The 20,276-nt window shown below is 40.6% G+C and overlaps 1 protein-coding gene across 8 annotated transcripts in view; it reads left to right on the top strand.

Moving 5' to 3' along the window:
* The window catches only part of LOC145354384 (methylated-DNA--protein-cysteine methyltransferase-like), a 370,957-nt gene that overhangs the window by 19,560 nt on the left and 331,121 nt on the right, over positions 1-20,276 (top strand). For 3 of the 8 annotated variants that reach the window (XM_080205622.1, XM_080205621.1, XM_080205623.1), the window contains exons 2-3: positions 18,392-18,531; positions 18,932-18,994. The exons of 4 other annotated variants lie outside the window; for them this stretch is intronic. The gene's annotated coding sequence lies outside the window, so the exon portion shown is untranslated. The remainder of the gene's footprint in view (positions 1-18,391; positions 18,532-18,931; positions 18,995-20,276) is intronic. One more of the 8 variants, XM_080205624.1, reaches the window with a different exon arrangement.

The raw sequence follows: 20,276 nt of genomic DNA, 5'->3' as shown, positions 1-20,276 counted from the left end.
TACAGAATCCTAATGCTTGAACCTTCATTTTAAACAAAAATCTCACATACTTAATGTATTGTTGTGCAAAGCCAAAAATTCACAAACTAAAGCAAGCACAAGCTATGTGAACTGAATTACTTGCTGCAATTTTTTTGCAATCAGTTCATTCTAACATGAGATTGACAGTCCTGCAGGGGTGGATCTTACTCCACATAATGGCCGTTGCATTTCCCATCATTTACATGTTAGGAACTACAACCATCCATCTGGATTACTTTGGCTCCTTAAAATTGGACAACTTAAATGGCCAAAAACCCTAAAGTATATAATGAAGCCTGACTAGAATCCAACAGTTACTCTATTTTGGCATTAGTGTGAGGATGAGCTGTTTCACTCCAAGTGTGATTCGATTGACACATTAGGATGCTTTTTTTTTAAGAAACAAACTTTGAATACTCAAACATAATGAGCAGGCCGGTAAGTGGAGCTGAGTCCACAAAATGATCAGCCATGGTCTTATTGAATGGCGGAGCAGGTTCGAGGGGCCAAATGGCCTACTCCTTGTTCTTGTGTTCTTAGGACAAGATACAATTCCTAACTGCTAACCTATAGTTCCAATTTAAGCAATATTGCCCTCATAGACTAAAACTTCTCTTCAAAATCTGTTAGCAACACACAGGTTTGCTCACAGGCTTCCTGTTGCCAGTTCATGGGCCTCCAGAACCCCTCTGGAGGCCTATTTCTCCTAGTAGATCCCAAAGTAGAACTCCAGAAAGAGAGAAAGAGTTCCTCTTGCTTCTTTCAGAATCAAGCAAAAACTGTCTGCTTTCTCCTGTAAACTTGGATCCTTCCCTTCACATGACTTTGCCTCTTTCAAATAACCTAATCAAACGCTACTCTGAAACCCCAGGGGAAAACCAAGATAAACAAAAATTCATTAAAACAAACACCCCATTAGCTAAGATCAATATATAGCCTGCATTCTCAGCTTGTGAGCTGCCTGCTACACACAGTTGGCACCATGTAAACACAGTTGAATTTTAAACATGCCCCTCACAAAAAACATGATATAATACATTTCTAAAGGCACAGTATAGTTTCAAAAGAATTTGCGTACAGGATTTAATCCTTATCACACAAACATTTGCTGAACAAATGACACTGCCAGTTTGAATTTTTGCCATTAAAGCCATTCTGAGCTAACCTTAATTTCATTAATAAGTGTTAAAAGTTAAATTCCTTATGTTACAATGAGAGCAGTTTATAAAATTGGCATTAAAAGAAAAATCTTGCAATGCTGGTTAATATGGATGACCTCTTGAAATATTTTATCAGTTGATCAAAGTAGTCTGGATTTTCTGTATCTCAAGTACTCGAGCACATTTTTGGGGCAACTGGATATTTTGTGGCAGGGTGATACCAGGCTGCTATTGGGACATTGCTAACTTTTGCCTATTAGCTCTGTACAGATACTTTTAACAAATTACAAGTGCATTATTGCTGGAGTAAACTGTCATCCATTTCGTCATGCAATTGCAAAGCTCTGTAGTGTTGCCTTTGGGATGAACGAAACTGCTGTTTTAATTTGACCCTTGTGATGCTGAAGTTTCCTTGATTTTTAAGGAGAACTGGGTGGGCTGCTCAATACCTGGTACAAATGAGAATAGTGTACTCAGCTGTCTCTCTCTTTTGTGCTCGAAAATTGCAAAGTTGGTGGGAGGGGGTTCATGCAATCAGCATATGAGTCCCCAAAAATATTGTTAGACTGGCCTTTGTCACTGAAGGGAAGTAGAGATGCGTTTCACTCCTCAACTTCTCTTCCAACCCCTATTTTCTGTTGTTGGTCTCTTCATTTTAAACTGAGAAATGACAGGTGAAAATTAGAAATGGTCTAATAGTTGCTGTTCCAATCTCTAATGCTGCAGTTGGATCTCAATTTTCTCAGTTTTGTGTGTAAATCAGCTTCTGTATCTTGTTCGAGACTTCTTGGCTAATGGAAACAGTCTAATTCATCAACTACTCAATCAAATTCCTAACTTTTTTGTAAATTCTTAAATTTTTCATGACTTTATTTTTGTATTTCCTCATATCAGGCACCAACTGTATTCTAGGAATGTAGCAAGAGCTATGTCTGTGTTATCACAAATGGTTCAGCTGCACGATGCCCTCTGCCGTTTGGGGCGGGGGGGAACGGTGCTGGTTAGGGGTGGGTTGGCAGGGTGTGGGGTTGGTGGGGAGGGGAGAGTGGGAGAGCAATAGTGAAAGGGGTTTCTATCGTAAGGGAAACAGATGGATGTTTCTGTGGCTGCAGACATGACAACAGAATGGTATGTTGCCTCCCTGGTGCCAGGTACAAGGATATCACCATGTGGCTGCAGGATGTTCTGAAGAAGGAGGGTGAACAGCGAGAGATTGTTGTCCATATTGGTACCAACGCTGCAGGTAAGTAGAGGAATGAGCGGAGTATAGGGAGCTAGAAATAAATAAAAAAGCAGGACCTCAAAGGTGCTAATCTCAAGGTTAATTCCAGTGCCACGTGCAGGTGAGAGCAGGAACAGGAGAACAGACAAGATGAATGCATGGCTGGAAAGATGGTGTAGGAGGGAGGGATTTAGATTCCTGGGAGATTGGGATTGATTTTGGGGAAGATGGGAGCTGTACAAGCTGGATGGGTTGCATCCTTACACAAACCAGAACAAATATCCTTGGGGGGAGGGGTCGGGGGAGGCAGCGGGGGCAGGGTATTTGCTAGTGCTGTTGGAGAGTGTTTAAATTAGAGTGATGGGGGAATGGCAACTGAATATGCAGACACGAGTGAAACACAGAAATGAAAGACAGAAAAATAGAAAAAAAAGGAAGGCAGAGGAAATGAGTTCTAGCAGTAAGAATGACCGTAGTACAAAAGAACCATGTGTAAAAATATTAAAAAGACAAACCTAATGGCACTGTATCTAAATGCATGGTGCACTTGCAATAAGATGGATGAATTAACAGTGCAAATTGATATATGTGGGTATGATACAATTACCATTATCAAGACATGTCTCCAGGTTAACCATAGCTCGGAACTGAATATCCAAGAGTACACTATATTTAGGAAGGACAGGCAAAAAGGAAAAGAAAGTGGGGTAGAGTTGTTCATTAAGGATTAAATTATTGTAACAATGAAAGAAGATATTGGCTCAGCAGTCCAGAAGTAGAATCAATCTGATTGGAGCTAAGAAGCAACAAGGGACAGAAAACATTATTGGCAGTAGTCTATAGACCCCCAATCCATCGTGGTAAGATATGGGGATGGCATTAAACAGGGAATTAGAGATGCATGCAGCAATGGTATTGCAATAATTATTTCCATGGCCATCCCCTTTAGTACTCTGGGAAATGGATTATCAGGCTCTGAGGATTTATTTGATTTCCATCCCATTAATTTCTCCAGCACTTTTTTCTAGTAATACTAATTCCCTTCAATTCCTTCTTCTCACTAGACCATTGATTCCTTAGCATTTCTGAGATGTTATTTGTTTATTTCTCTGTCATCTAAGCCATTATGGGGCCACTTTTCTTGTGTTTTTGCACAAGGAAGGACTGGCCAAACTAAATTGGCAACAGTAGATAAATTCCTGGAGTATGTATGAGATTTTTTTTTATTGGTACGTTGAAGAACCAAGTAGGGAACATACTATCCTAGATTTGGAATTATGAGAGAAAAGGGGTTAATAGTCTTTCTTGTACAGGGGTCTTTAGGGAATTGTGACCACAACATGATAGGATTCTACATTAGGATGGAAAGTAAAGGTATCCAATCTGAAACTAGAGTCATAAATCTAAATGAAGAAAACTTCAAAGGTATAAGTATGAATTGGCTAAGATAGCCAACTTCATTCAAAAACATGATGATGATTGGCAGTGACTAATATTTAAGGAATAGATGTATGCATTGCAACAGCTACACATTCCTTCCTGGTGCAAAAACACAAGAAAAGCAGCCTCATCATGGCTTACAAAATAAACTGAGAATAGTACTAGATCCAAAGATGAACCATATAAAGTTGCTAGAAAAAGTAGTAAATCTGAAGATTGGGATCAGTTCCAAATTCAGCAAAGGAGGATGAAGAGACTGATTAAGAGGAGAAAATTAGATTATGAGAATAAACTTGCAATGAACATAAAAACAGATTGTAAAAACTTTTTTGAGTATATAAGGAAAAGATTAGTGAAGACAAATGTCAGTCCATTACAGTCCAAGACAGGAGAATTTATGATGGGCAACAAGGAAATGGTAGAGCAATTAAACAACTACTTTAGTTTTGTCTTCACAGAGGAATAAATAAATGACATCTCAGAAATGCTAAGGAATCAAAGGCCTAGTGAGAAGGAGGAAATGAAAGAAATTAGTATTACTAGAAAAGCAATGCTGGAGAAATCCCCACACCCTGATGATCCATTTCCCAGGGTACTAAAGGGAATGGTCATGGAAATAACAGTTGCCATCTTCTAAAATTCTGCAGATTTTGGAACAGTTCTGGCAGATTGGAAGATGGCAAATATAACCCTGCTATTTTTGATTTGATTTATTATTGTCACATGTATTGGGACACGGCGAAAGGTGTGGTTTCTTGTGTGCTGTGCAGACAAAACATACTGATCATATAATAAATAGGGGACAAAGAAAGGAGAGAGTGCAGAATATAGCGTTGCAGTCACAGCTACGATATAGAGAAAGGTCAGTTTAATATATGATGGGTCCATTCAAAATCTGATGCCAGCAAGGAAGTATCTATTCTTAAATCATTGGCATGTGACCTCAGACTTTTATATCTTTTTCTCAGTGGATGACAGTGGAAGAGAGTATGTCCGGGATACGAGGACTCCTTGATTATACTGGCTGCTTTCCCGAGGCAATGGGAAGTATAGATGGAGTCAAATGGTTGGGAAGCTTGTTTTGTGTGATGGGCTGGGCTGTGTTTACAACCCTTTGTAGTTTCTTGCAGTCTTGATCAGAGCACGAGCCATACCAACCTGTGATACATCTGGAAAGGATGCTTTCCATGGTGCATCTGTAAAAATTGGTGAGAGTCATGGCAGATGTACCAATTTTCCTTAGCCTCTTGAGGAAAGTAGAGGCATTAGTGGGCTTTCTTAACTACAGGAAATGAGATCACAGACTTAATAGCCTCACATCAATGGTAGGGAAAAGGTTAGAGTCTGTTATAAAGGATGTGATAACAGGATACTTCAAAATGTCAATGGTATTAAAGTTAACATGGATTTATGAAGGGGAAGTCATATTTGACAAACCTTGAGGGCATAACTAATAGAATAGATAAGGGTGAATCAATCAGTGAAGTGTGTTTGAATTTTGGAATGTTTTTGATGAAGTCCCACCTAAGAGGTTTGTGTGCAAGGTTAAAGCAAATTGTGTTGGGGTAACATACTGGCATGGATTGAGAATTGGTTAGCAAACAGGGAACAGTGAGTAGGAATAAATGGATCTTTTCTGAAGTGGCAGGCAGTGACTAGCGAGACCTTGCATAGGTCAGTACCTGGGTCCCAGCTATTCACATTATATATATCCTGACAACACAAAACTTGATGGGAATGTGAATGGTGAGGTGGATGTTAAGAGGCTTCAAGATGATTTAGACAAATTGTGTGTGTGAACAAATATGTGACAGATGCAGTATAATGAGGACAAATGTGAAGTTATCCACTTCTGACTTGTACTTGTCATAGAGTGAGTGTAACAAATGAGTTTTGACCAAAATATATCAGTCTATACTTGCTGATTGAATTTCGTCAACACTTTAATCTATTTCAGCATCTTATCTGGGGGCGGGATTTTTCAGCTTCGCTCTGAAATTGGAAAATCCTGCTCAAGGTCAGCGAACCTTTCCATGGTCCGCCCCTTGCCCACTCCAGTTCCTGTGGCTGTGGGGTGATAAAATTCACCCCAATATCTCTGTGAAACTTCCTGTGCTTTTTCAAAGAAGTAGCTGTACTTCCTGTTTTGGTAACATTTACAGCCTATAACCAATATCGTTAATGTACATAGTGAACAAAAGTGGCCCCAGAACTAACTGTGAGGGAACACCTACCCACTTTCAATTACTTTTAAAAATTGACCTTAGTTTTCACATTGTTTTCCTTTTTCTACAGCAGCAGCCTGAATTTTATATAGCACCTTTCACACAGTAAAATATCCAAAGGTGCTTCACAAGCAGTAATAAACAAAATTGGACACTGTTGTACATTGGAGAATGATGCTAGGGAGCATGGAAGGTTTAACAATGGAACTTTATTTACAGTTGTGTGTTCTTTAACATGGCTGCTTCTTCTCTGTGTGCTTCCCCGTGCCAGGGACCTATGATATAACTTCCGGTGAATACAGCAGAGCTCAATAAGCCGGAAGAGTTAATACATAACAGACATCAGGCAAATAGCCAACATGTAGTCAAAGAGCGTGGTCTTGAGGTGTGCCTTAAAGGAGAGTAGAGAAGCAGAGAGATATGTCCAGAGAATTTCAGAACACGGGATATAGGCAGCTGAAGACATGGCCATCAGTGGTGGAACAATTAAGACCAGGGTCGTCGAGAGGCCAGAACAAGATGAGCAGCGATAGCTTGGAGGATATGGGGCTGAAGGAGATACAAAGCCAGGGAGGTGCAAGGCCACAGAGGGACTTGACACAAATTTAAAATTGAGCCATTGCTTGACCTGCGGCCAATGTAGGTCAGCGACTAATGAAACAGCGGAGAGTTTAAGATGGCCTGAAGATTACTGAGAGTATAATGTAGGAGACTGGCCTAGAGTGTGTTGGATTGGTTGAGTCTAGAGGCATCAGACATGGATGAGGATTGCAGCAGTATGCAAGGTGAGGTAGAGATGGAGTCCACAGATGTTATAGAGGTGGGAATAAGCAATTTTAGTGATGATGTGATCGGAAGCTCATCTCGGGGTCAAATATGACACCATGGTTATGAAAAGTCTGGCTTGGATTCAGAGAGTTGCCAGGAAGCAGGGTTAATTCAGTACTAGGGAGCCGGTGCAGGGACCAAAGACAATCATTTCAATCTTCCCAATGTTGGGAGAAAGTTTTTGTTCATTCAGTACTGGATGCCGGACAAGCGGTTGGATAATTTAACAACAGTGGGGCAGCCAAGAGAGATGCCGCTGAGAAAAGTTCAGAGTTTCCATCCCAATGCCCTTTCACCTCTGGAAAACCCAAGCTTGTGTTTGAAAAATATAGTTTTGGTTGGGGGTGGGACAAAAATACAAGATGGCAAGGGACAAAAGTCAGACAGTGGTTTCAACTAGCATTTTATTGTTGTAATTATTAGGCTGAAGTCTTGCTGGGCTGGGGGTCATTGAGGAAAGTAAGTTTGTATTGTACAAAACTTGCCTATGAATGTTTTAAACATTTCTTGAGTTACTTTGCTGCTGTCAGTTTGGCATTGACAAATGGACAGGACCACCACTGCCTTTCCTCCTTCCCATGGGAATGAAACAGAGAGGGATAAAAATAGTTGGGGAACCTTGGCACCATAACTTTCATTTCACTTGTTTAAGAAAACTTGCATGTTTATGCCTCCTTGTCCTCAGAAGTTCCAGAGCCTTTCCACTTGTGAAATAGATATAGACCAATAGATGTCTGACACGGAACTAAATCTGTAGTGTCGTTCCAATGGAATCATAAGGAGTGAATGAGAAATTTGAATAGTTTATAAATAAAGTTGAAACCTCAGATTGAATTACAGCTTAAACATCGCTGCTAATAATTTGTTGCACTTTTTATAAAGTACATTGAGAATTTTTACTTGACAAAATGTTTGTTTTAAACCTTTCTTAGCACGTGGATAGTCACAACTAATGAAAAGATTTCCGTGAACTGATTTTTAATAGCTGCTTGCCAAATAAAGGCCAAGCTCAGATCAAAATGAAGAAAATTGAAACAAAAATGCTAGTTCCAGTGCAGCTGATGCAATTATGATGATGATGCCGGCTTCAAAAAAAAAGTTGAGGATTGGGATATGCTCTGTTAATTCTGCATTTAAATTACTATTTTTTTGTAATACAGTGGTATTATGTTAACACTTCCACTGTCTATTTTGTGATCTTTGAAAAATATTAACTGCTAGAAATAGCTATTACAAATGTAAAGGAATAAAAAAAGTTCCTTCATTTTAAAGGATTCACCAAAGTAAACTAGAGACATATTGCTGAAGCTTTTTGTTTTGTACTCATTAGTACAGAACAAAAACATGAAAACTCAGGCATTCACAACAATGTATACTGCAGGCAAAAAATGGTGCTGCTTGCTTAGCAAGTTGATTCTGATTGGCTGAGGCATTTCCATGGCAAAAGCAACTGGAAGCTATTCACTCCCCATGATTTGATTTATTATTGTCATGTGTATTAACATACAGTGAAAAGTATTGTTTATTGCTCACTGTACAGATAAAACATACCATTCATAGAGAAGGAAATGAGAGAGTGCAGAATGTAGTGTTACACATAGCTAGAGTGTACAGAAAGATCAACTTAATGCAAGGTAGGTCCATTCAAAAGTCTGACAGCAGCAAGGAAGAAGCTGTTCTTGAGTTGGTTGATACATGACCTCAGACTTTTGTATCTTTTTCCCAAAGGAAAAAGGTGGAAGAGACAATGTCTGGTGTGCGTGGGATCCTTAACTACGCTGGCTGCTTTACCGAGGAAGCAGGAAGCATAGACGGAATCAATAGACGGGAGGCTGGTTTGCGTGATGGATTGGGCTACATTCACAACCTTTTGTAGTTCCTTGCGGTCTTGGGTAGAGCAGGAGCCACACCAGGCTGTGATACAACCAGAAAGAATGCTTTCTATGGTGCATCTGGTGAGAGTTGGTGAGAGTCATAGCGGACATGCCAAATTTCCTTAGTCTTCTGAGAAAGTAGAGACATTGGTGGGCTTTCTTAACAATAACGTTGGCATAGGGAGAACAGGACAGGTTATTGGTGATCTGGACATCTAGAAACTTGAAGTTCTCGATCCTTTCTACTTCGTCCCCATTGACGTAGACGGGGCAAGTTCTCTTTTAAGCTTCCTGAAGTCGATGACAATCTCCTTCGTTTTGTTGACGTTGAGGGAGAGATTATTGTTGCTGCACCAGTTCACCGGATTCTCTATCTCATTCCTGTACTCTGTCTCGTCGGTGGTGTCATCAGCAAACCTGAAAATTGAATTGGAGGGGAATTTTGGCTGCATAATCATAGGTGTATAAGGAGTATAGTAGGGGGCTGAGAACACTTGTGGGACACCGGTGTTGAGGATGATCATGGAGGTGTTGTTGCCTATCCTTACTGATTGTGGTCTGTGAGTTAGAAAGTTCAGAATCCAGTCGCAGAGGGAGGTACCGAGGCCCAGGCCACGGAGTTTGGAGATGACTTTCGTGGGAATAATAGTGTTGAAGGCTGAGCTGTAGTGAATAAATAGGAGTCTGACATGGGTGTCCTTGTTATCTAGGTGTTACAGGAATGCGTGCAGGGCCAGGGAAATGGCGTTTGCTGTGGATCTGTTGCGGCAGTAGGCAAACTGTAATGGACCCAGGTAGTCCAGCAGGCTGGAATTGATTCATGCCATGACTAATCTTTCGAAGCACTTCAAAATGATGGATGTCAGAGCCACTGGCCGATAGACATTAAGGCATGCTGCTTGGTTTTTCTTAAGTTTTGGGATGATGGCCATCTTCTTGAAGCAGATAGGGACCTCAGATTGTTGTAATGAGAAGTTGAAGATGTCTGTGAAACCTCTGCCAGCTGATCCATGCAGGTTTTGAATGCATGTCCGGGTACCCCATCCAGGCCACTTGCTTTCCGGGGTTGACCTTCAAGAAAGCTGCTCTGACATCTGCAATGGAGATCCCAGAAACAGGTTCAACCAGGGCGGAGGGCTCTCGCTGACCTCTTGTTCAAAACAGGCTTAGAGTGCATTGAGCTCATCAGGGAGGGGTGCGTTGGAGCTGGTGATTTTACATGCCTTCATCTTGTAGCCTGTTATATCTTGCGGACCTTGCCATAGTTGGCGGGAGTCGGTGCGGCTAGCCTGGGACTCTAGCTTGGCCTGGTATTGTCTTTTAGCTTCTTTAATGAATCTCCTTAGATCGTATCTGGCAACGAGAATAGGCTTATGATGACACTGCCTCTGGCCCGACACATCTGAGTATCTTGTTTTAGTCAAAGACTGAAAAAAACACTGAATGTCTCTCTTTGGGTGAGTGGACCCATTTGAGATGTTGAGATATTGCCAGTCCCTAAGTAATATAGAATCAAAAAAGATAGACAGTTCCAAGCTGCATGGGCAATAGAGAGGACACGGCAAGACTCCAGGGTTAGAATCCACAAGAAGGGTGAGTGAACTGTAGAAAAGCACCTCCTCTTGCGTTGCAGGCAAAACAGTCCATGAGGATCACTGAGGGGCATATGCAAAATTAACCTGAATTAGCTGGTGCAGCCAAAAATTTAGGAAATAAAAATCAAGGGAGATATCCTTGAGAACCAAGGGTTTGGCTTTGAGTTTGAAAAAAGGAAAAGTGGAACTTAAGTGAAAAAGAAAAGAATTATTGCAAAGTTTTTTTTTGAAGAGGGAAAGAGAAAGCAGAAAACAAGCTTTGAGTGGAAGAGAAAAGAGTGTCCTAAGGAGTTGATGGGGGTGTTTTGAGCATGGGGAAAAACAAGCAAAACCTGACGAGCTCCCATTCCCCTCGTGGACTTCAAACAGAGACGTTCTGAAGTTTATAAAAGAAGAGAGCTCCTTGACGTGTTATGAAAAGAAGAAGCTAAAAGGTTTTCTAAAAAAGCAACTGCCCCACACAGACGACGGGATCTTACAGCGAAATTGAGGGTAGGAAATAGCACAAAAAAAATGATGGCACAGTAGTTAGCACTGTTACCTCACAGCAACAGGGACCCAGTTTCAGTTCTGGCCTCTGTGGGGTTTGCAGGTTCTTCCCATCTCTGCAAGGTTTCCTCCGGTTGCCTCGGCTTCCTCCTATTGTCCAAAGGTATGTGGGTTAGGTTGATTGTCCATGCTAAAAAAATTGCCCCTTAGTGTCAGAGGCATTAGCAGGGCAAATTCCCGGCATTATGAGGATAGGCCTGGGTGGGATTATTGTTGGTGCAGGCTCAATGTGCTGAATGGCCACCTCCTGCACTGTAGGGATTCTATGAATTCTACCATGAGAAGAAAAAAAATTATTTTGCAGGAGGCCAGGGAAAGTAAAAATGGCAAAGATCACCAAAAGGAGTTTCTATCAGTAAAAGTGAAGTTTTAAAAATTCAAAAAAAACAGCCACTTTGTGCCAAAATTCCTAAAGCATGTGGAAAATAGAGAGAGAACCAGCCAGCAGCTGCAGACAGTTAAGTGAAAAAAAATGACAGTCTTAAAGTGATAATGCATTTAAAGTAGCAATGTACTTAATGCAGCAAGAAGGAACAAACAGCCAAGGATAGTGTTATGATTGTCAGGACAGCCACAGGGGACCACAAATAGATCTCTCCATCGGTTTGGTGGAGTACAATCTCCCTTGTTGAACGAGTGGAGGTTCGCCCAATGGAAAATGGTTAGCTGAGGCCCTTAAACCTGTTATTCTATGGACCAGAAATGGTTGGCTGGTGTTGTTAAACCTGTTACTCTACCTGGACCGGCTGTTGTAGGTCCTGACAAGAAGACTACCTGATTGTAAGCCGCAGGTGAGGTCCTTTCGTTTAGTGCACAATGAAGAATGTTGGAAAGAGGCAATTGGCTAAATTGCTACAGACAGGAAAATTGGAGAGGACCCCAGATGAGGGCAACTCTCAAAAATGGTCCATAAGCTATGAAGACCTCAGGGAAGTGGCAATGGAATACCCCAGAATGAGAGGATTGCAGAATGGAAGTAAGTCAACACTTTGTCAGAGACAGACTTGCCAACAGTGAAGCCAAAAGGATTTAGTTGAAGTTAAGACAAGTAGAAACGAAGGTTCCATTTATAAAATGTATGTGTCCAGTAAGATAATAGATTACACTCAGAAGAAACACAGAAATTAAAGACTTCAAAAGAATCTAGGAACTATTCAACATAATGGACAGCACAGTGGTTAGCACTGCTGCCTCACAGCGCCAGGTACCCGGGTTCAATTCCTGGTTTGGGTCATTGTCTGTGTGGAGTTTGCATATTCTCCCTGTGTCTACATGGGTTTTCTCCCACAGCCCAAAGATGTATGGGTTAGGTTGATTTGGCCACGCTAAATTGCCCCTTTGTGTCAGGGGGACTAGCTAGGGGAAATGCATGGGATTATATGGATAGGAACAGGTCAGGATTGTGCAGACTCTATGGGCCGAATGGCCGCTTCCTGCATTATTGGATTCTATGATCTATTTATCTATGATGAATCAGCAAAAAGAATTTTAAACAATTACACAACAAAATGAAATAACTGACAGCAAACTTTGGTCGGGGTGGGGGGGGGGGGGGTGGTGTGGTGGTTGCAAAAATTTACAAAAGAGAAAGGAGAAATTAATGAGACAAAATGGAATAAGCTGAGCTCCATGAAAAAAAGCAGCAAGAAAATAAGAAGCCTAGTGAGAAATTGAATTGGGACAACGAGCTTGGAGAGGGGAAGCTTGACCATGAGAAATTAACTGAAGAGGTAAAAGCATTGAAATTGACAGCAGAATCAACAACTCAGACATAAACTGAGATTGCATGCCAGAACAGGATTGCTGAAATGGTCTCACTAATAGAAAATCATAAGAACCAATATGATAAATTGATCAATGAAAAGGTAAAGTTGATTTATCAGTCACAAGTAAGGCTTACATTAACACTGTAATGAAGCGACTGTGAAATTCCCCTAGTCGCCACACTCCGGCACCTATTTGGGTCAATGCAACTAACCAGACTGTGGGGAGGAAACCGGAGCACCCAGAGGAAACCCACGCAGACACGGGGAGAACGTGAAGACTCCACACAGACAGTGACCCAAGCCGAGAATTGAACCCAGGTCCCTGGAACTGAAAGGCAGCAGTGCAGGGTGTCGAAATTTGCTGATGACACCAAGATTGGGGGAAAGGCAAATTGTGCGGAGGGTGTGGAGAGTCTGCAGAAGGATCTAGATAGGTTGGGCGAATGGGCCAGGAAATGGCAAATGGAATTTAATGTTGGCAAGTGTGAGGTGGTCCACTTTGGTAGGAAGAATGGTAGGAAGGACTATTACTTACGTGGCGAAAAACTGCAGCAGGCGACGGTGCAGAGGGACCTCGGGGTCCTTGTGCATGAGTCGCAAAAACCCAGCTTGCAGGTGCAGCAGGTGGTCAGGAAGGCGAATGGGATGCTGGCCTTCATAGCGAGGGGGATTGAATATAAAAGTAGGGAGGTCTTGCTGCAGCTGTATAGGGCATTGGTGAGGCCGCAGCTGGAGTACTGTGTGCAGTTTTGGGCGCCGCACCTGTGCAAGGATATTTTGGCCCTGGAGGGAGTGCAGAGGAGGTTTACTAGGCTGATACCGGAGTTGAGGGGGTTGAGCTATGAGGAGAGGCTGAATAAACTAGGCTTGTACTCGCTAGAGTTTAGAAGAATGAGGGGAGATCTCATTGAGACGTATAAGATGATGAATGGGATGGATAGGATAGAGGTGGAGAGACTCTTCCCGCTCAAAAAGACAGTAGGACTAGGGGGCACAGCCTCAAGATAAAGGGGAGGCGGTTTAGAACGGAGTTGAGGAGGAACTTCTTCACTCAAAGGGTGGTGAATCTCTGGAATTCTCTGCCCGTTGAAGTGGTGGAGGCTGCCTCGCTAAATATTTTTAAGAAGCGGGTTGATGGGTTTTTGATAAGAGAGGGGATTAAGGGTTATGGGGAGAGGGCGGGAAAGTGGAACTGAGCCACAACAGATCAGCCATGATCTTATTGAATGGCGGGGCAGGCTCGAAGGGCTAGATGGCCTACTCCTGCTCCTATTTCTTATGTTCTTATGTTCTAACCACTGTGCCAAAAGAACGTTGAATTGAAATCTTGGAAAGAGAATAAACTTCGCCACACGACCAGAAACAGACCATTGCCACCGTTCCTTCACGTAACAGGTAGAAATTGTGAAAAAAAATGTCAAGACTATATTTGGAACTGTACATATTAAAGCCAATACAAATGTTTATGTTTAAACACACAAGCTTCAAGATCTCATCAGTGAGCTATCACCACTGCAACAATAAAACAAAACATATTAACTACATAATATGACATGGTGCCATAATATGAAACTTCGGTCATGGATCAAATCAGATCCTGGGAATTATTATCTCTGTGACCAGACTCCTGCCAGGGAGAGAAGGGACAGATTGTTAGTAAACATGTAGATCACTTGAGGAGCAGAGAGTCACTCCTCAGTGTTGCCATCAAGAAATGTTTTTGAACCAGTAAGCACCAAAATACCTGCTTGAGACATAACCGATCACCCTCTGGAAGCAAGTATTAATGAACTGCAGGTGCCAGAAGCAGTGCCTATTAATACAGCTCCTATTGATGTCAAACTTATGGAAGTATCTCAAACTATAGAATTACACCAGTCTACAAGAAACAGCAAAACCCCTCAAAGACTCAATTTCTAATTATCCAACTTTTTAAATTAGGAATTAGAACTGAGTAAGATTGTATAAAGGAGGAGGAATGTGCTAATTTGTTGTGATTGTCTCTTTAAAAGCAATGCAGCAGAAGAGGGTAACCTGGTGTGGGGGCTAATTAGGACTCCTTTCTCAGTCCCGTCTTTGGCAGTAAACATGTAAGGGACAAAGGGCAGCCATGCTGGCTGCGAGCCTCTATACTTTTTTCTTATTAGTAAATACCCTTTTGTTTCTAATGAAGTCTGTAAAAGTGCATTATTACATAAATCTAACCAAAGCAGGGCATTACATGTTTTTTTTCTGAGTACTAACAGTAGCCAAAATTGAAATATTTTCCACAGATGGAGGTGGAAGAGTGCAAAATCATCTGCTGTAAATCTTTATTGCAGCATAATTTGTAGGTTCTTTAAACAGGAATTGGATTGTTACTTGAAAAAGAGGAATACTACACAGTGTAGGGAGTGAGCAGGGATTAGACTAGGTGGTTCAGGTGGAGGAAAGAAACTGTTCCTAACATGATGGGTCAAAAATCTACTCTGCACTGCAACATTCTGTAATTCCGTGCTTCTCTTGAATATATCGTGATCCAAACCACAGCAAGGAATCAAATAGCCAAGAACCCACTGCTACTCTTATGTAAGTACCTGTATTTTTTCATGATCCTTAAAAGTTGGCATTGGCTGGATATTTGTCCACAGATTGCATCACAGACAAAGCAGATCCAATTCTCATCCAACAACCACTTCAGTCTATTTTCAGTTGAGGTCACTCAATGGGAATCAGGAACAGGATCCCAGGTCAGTAATTTTCCCCTTCTTAATTAGAGACCTCTGAGACAAATTAAAATACCCCTACAAGGGACTAGATAATTCAGAATGAAGTTTGAAAGCTGGCCTTTTTTTTTGTTGTTAGATTTGCTGGGGGAGCTATTTAAATAAAATTTAATCTTTCCTATTCAGCATTCTTGCTTAAAATCGTCACTTGAAGTGGACATATACTTATGCTGTAATAATGTCCACAGTAATCATGTGTTTCTTTACTCTGTCATTGCAAGTCTGTGTTTTTGTCCTTTGCACCTTGAATGTTCTGCAATGAAGGAAAAATGTTCTCTAAAAGAACAAAGAATATTACAGCGCAGGAACAGGCCCTTTGGCTCTCCAAGCCTGCACCGACTATGCTACCCGATTAACTAAAACCCCCTACCCTTCCGGGGATCAAATCCCTCTATTCCCATCCTATTCGTGTATTTGTCAAAGCGCTCCTTAAAAGTTACCATCGTATCTGCTTCTACTACCTCCCCCGGCAACGAGTTCCAGACATCCACCACCCTAAAAAGTCTGCCCTGTACATCTTTAAACTTTGCCCCTTGCACTTTAAAGCTGTGCCCCCTAGTAATTGACTCTTCCCCCCTGGGAAAAAGGTTCTGACTATCCAACCTGTCCTTTCCTCTCATAATCTTGTAGACTTCTATCAGGTTTCCCCTGTCATTCCAGTGAGAACAAACCAAATTTCTCCAACCTCGCCTTGTAGCTGGTGCCCTCCATACCAAGCAATATCCTGGTAAATCTTCTCTGTACCCTCTCCAAAGCCTTCACAACTGTCTGGTAGTGTGGCGACCAGAATTGAACACTAAGAGCGGCCTAAATAAGGTTCTATAAAACTTCAACATGACTTGCCAATTTTTAAACTCAATGCCCCAGCCGATGACAGCAAGCATGCTGTTTGCTTTCTTGATTACCTTGTCCACCTGCATTGCTACTTTCAGTGACCTGTGTACCTGTACATCCAGGTCTCTTTGCCTATCATTACTCTTAAGGGTTCTGTCATTTACTGTTTATTTCCTATTTGGATTAAACCTTCCAAAATGCAAAACCTCACATTTGTTGGCATTACCTCATTTTTGTTGCCACAAAAGTGGCATACAAGTCCTTCATGTTTATATCTTGAGCCTGGCGATGACATTTGTTAATTTAATTTTGAGAGCTTTTACTCAAATGTTAACTTGTAGACCAAACTTGACAGCTGGATTTTACAGCATCAGTGTTATTACCCGGAAAAGCAATTGCTGAAAAATTACCCGGTCTTACATTTATTTACAGAGTGAAACATGACCAGCATCTACCTCCTAAATCAGTCACATCACAGTTCCCATGCATGTCTCTCTTTATACACTCAAGTGAAATCCTAGATAATGCCTACAATTAAGATACAACCAACATTCAGTGATCACCTGTTATTAAGGAGTAAATCAGATAGCAACTTCTGGAAACTTCTCATAGGCAGTTATATGTGGAAATCAGGAGGTTGTTGTTTAAGTTGCCATGCTCTTTCAAAAGCTGCATCCTAAGTAATTTTGTTGAGTCTTCAGCATTGAAGTATATGGAACAGTGCAAAGCACTGTACATTCATGATATATATCCAGAGAGCTTGTCCATTCCAATGTAAATAGACTTTTAACAGCCTGGTAAGTCTTAATTGCTGACATTTGAAATCAAGTTCAAAAGTGTGCAAGCTTATTTCTTCATGTTTCAATTACTTAAAAATGTTGTTTTTCCTTTATTCTGTCTCTTTTAATCCTGTCTTTATTTCCCTCGCTTTGGTTTCTTTACCTGATTTGCCATTGAATTAAAATAGTCAAATTTGCACTCTCTGGTTCAGGCTGTGCAGCTTATTATTGTTAAGGAGGTGCACAGTGTCTTGCCCTGTTCATTCAAGCCCCAGGATCCCTGTAGGGAACACTGTGTGCTTTCTAATTACAGTACGTTCCAGTACAAAATCTCATAGCCTGGGCAAGTGCAAGTGTTATGAACAGCAGGTGCTGTTCTTTCACTGTTGAACAAAATCCTGCCCTTTGTTCTGAGTCCAAATGTTTGTTTGGCACGTTACAATGGTAAATGAACACTTAATTTGAAGAAGTAGGAGAAACTAAGCATAAGTACTAAATTTCAAAATATTGAGTAAAGCCTGTGAATAAATGTAGATTTATTATGGCATCAATCACAGTTCAAAAGCAAGAAAAGTTTCAGATTGGTAGGGAAAAGAGAGATAATTAGCACAACTGATTGCAGTGTTTTCCCACACTGCGAATTAGATTTTTGAAGCATCTCTATGGGGCAGCATGGTGACACAGTGGTTAGCACTGCTGCCTCACAGTATCAGCGACCCGGGTTCGTTTCTGGCCTTGAGTGACTGAGTGGATGGAGTTTGTACATTCTCTCTATGTCTGCATGGGTTTCCTCCGGGTGCTTCGGTTCCTCCCACAGTCCAAAGATGTGCAGGTTAGGTTGATCGACTATGCTAAATTGGCCCTTACTATCAGCAGGGTAAATAATGAAAGGGGGATGGGGGTGCTTACAAGGATTATGGGAGGTTGGAGGGGATTACAGGGATAGGGCCTGGGTGGGATTGTTGCCAATGCAGCCTTGATGGGCCAAAAGGCTTCTTCTGCACTGTAAGGATTCAATGATGAACTTCTGCAGTAACTGCTATATTATTTTAAAAGTACAAGAGGTTCTCAATGGTAACGTGTATGTACAAGTGTTGTAGTAAAAGAAAAATGGTGGAATTGAAAAGAAGACATTGGTTGCTGTCAGCAATTCCCATGAGTTGAACTGTGTGTAGTTCATTGTACTTTTTATCCATAGTACATGAAGAACATCAGACTGAGTTGGAAAACCATTGTTAGAATATCTTTAGATTCTATATGCAGGTTGATTTTTGTAGTAATCAATTGCATTACCAATTTAGAGTAATCATCAGTTTTTATGGTTTTTCTTTAGCAGTAATAAAATGGCAACTGTCAAGTATGATAACAGAAAAGTGTTAAGGAGAATCAACATGACTACATCCGTTAGAAGCTGCATCAGCATATCCTTAAAATAATAAATTTCACCACTCTGCACCCCTTGCTACCAGTGATGTATGTGACACAACTGAAAATATTACTTTTTATTTTTCTAATGAGGAATATGCACTAATTGTAGAATTTTAAAGTAAAACCTCTGTAAAGTTGACTGAAATTGTATGTTGCTGAGATTACATTATATGTACGGTAACTGTAAATCCCCTAAACTTGCTGTTTTTAAATCAGATTGTGAGCATCAATTTCTGACAATTATCAAAAATTGTTTCTCAGCAATTGGTAATATAGCCTAGGAGGTCTGTTGTTAATTCCATAGTTGGAGTCACAGGGAATATGATTAACCTGCAGGTCATCTCTTAATGTAATTATTAATGATTGATTCTGTTTATCCTTGAAATCGATATGAGAAGCGAAATGGCTTGGAAAGTATTAAGGTTTGATTTCTTTTCTCTCACAGGAATGATTCTTAGACAAGACTAAGGCTAACTGTATTGGGATAGGAAAATCATAGAATTTGAAGGTAGTTTTAAACAGACGTTTATAGTATGTGTCTTAAGTGCGATATTTCCCTAGTGAATGAATGTGACATAGATCAGTTAAAGATTATGATTTGGTATGGTAACATCTCCTGCCACTAATAGTTAAGCTGGTATATGGAGTAATTGATCTGCCTGTGAATGCTCCAATGTAAAAACAATTCAGGCTATTTGAACTATATTTTACAAGTGTGCATGGGACCTTTGGGACCGTATATTGAAAAATGTAGTTGTATGGCAATTCCATAGGAACCCAATTAAAACAGATTGACTCAGTGGTTTCCAATTTTTCATTTTACAAAAATTTAATGTACGGTTTTTTAATATAATTTTACACAAAGATGTAGTTTACAATACCCTTAATCAGTAATATGATAAGTATTTATTTGAAATTACAAGGTGACTGGCATAGTGCTTCTGGTTGCTTGAAACAATTCTATGCTGAAAGTGTAAAACTGTTCTCATACGGCTTATTTTCATTTGAAAACATATAGTGATTTTTATGATATAGTATTGTATTGTGCTTTGCAGAAGAAAAGCATCAATCTGCATCTATTTCTATTAATGAATTAAAAAAAAGCCAAAATTTGATGATATCCAGAAAAATATTTTCTTGGATTATGAAAGAAGCAGGTGATTGAATACATCCAAAAATGTTATTAAATTAACAGTTATAAATCCAGGATCTTCAAGAAAGTGGTTGCAGCCATAGTAGATGTAATCTTCCAATGTTCTTTTGGTTCTGGAAAGGTTCGAGCAGATTGGAAAATGGCAAATGTAACCCCTCTGAGAGAAGAGGAGACAGAAAGCAGGAAAGTATACGTCAGTTACCGTAAAACGCCTGTCAGAAAAAAAATGCTAAAATCTATTGTAAAGGAGGTAAAGCAAGACATTTAGAGAATTATTGCAATCAGACAGAGTCGATGTGAAATAAAAATAGAAAGTGCTGGAAAAGCTCAGCAGGTCTGGCAGCATCTGTGGAGCAAGGAAAGTTACTATTTTGAGTCCATGTGACCCTTCCACAGAACAGAGGCTGGTTTTGTGAAAAGGAAATTGTGCTTGAAAAATTTTAGAACATTTTGAGGATTTCACATGTATCATAGTTAAAAGGGAATCAGTAAATGTTTGGATTTCCAAAAGGCATTTGATAAGATGCCGCATAAAAATGCTAGTGCAGAAGATAGGAGCTCATGGTGTTGGGGATGATTGATTAGCAGGGATAGAGGATTGGCTCTCAGGAGAGCAGGGACAAATGGGTCATTTTCT

The sequence above is a fragment of the Carcharhinus amblyrhynchos genome, chromosome 17 (assembly GCF_965287045.1).
Source record: "Carcharhinus amblyrhynchos chromosome 17, sCarAmb.v2.hapA, whole genome shotgun sequence".
Taxonomy (NCBI): domain Eukaryota; kingdom Metazoa; phylum Chordata; class Chondrichthyes; order Carcharhiniformes; family Carcharhinidae; genus Carcharhinus; species Carcharhinus amblyrhynchos.
The sequence above is the reverse complement of the archived record's forward strand: the minus strand, read 5'-3'. Positions and strand labels throughout refer to the sequence as shown.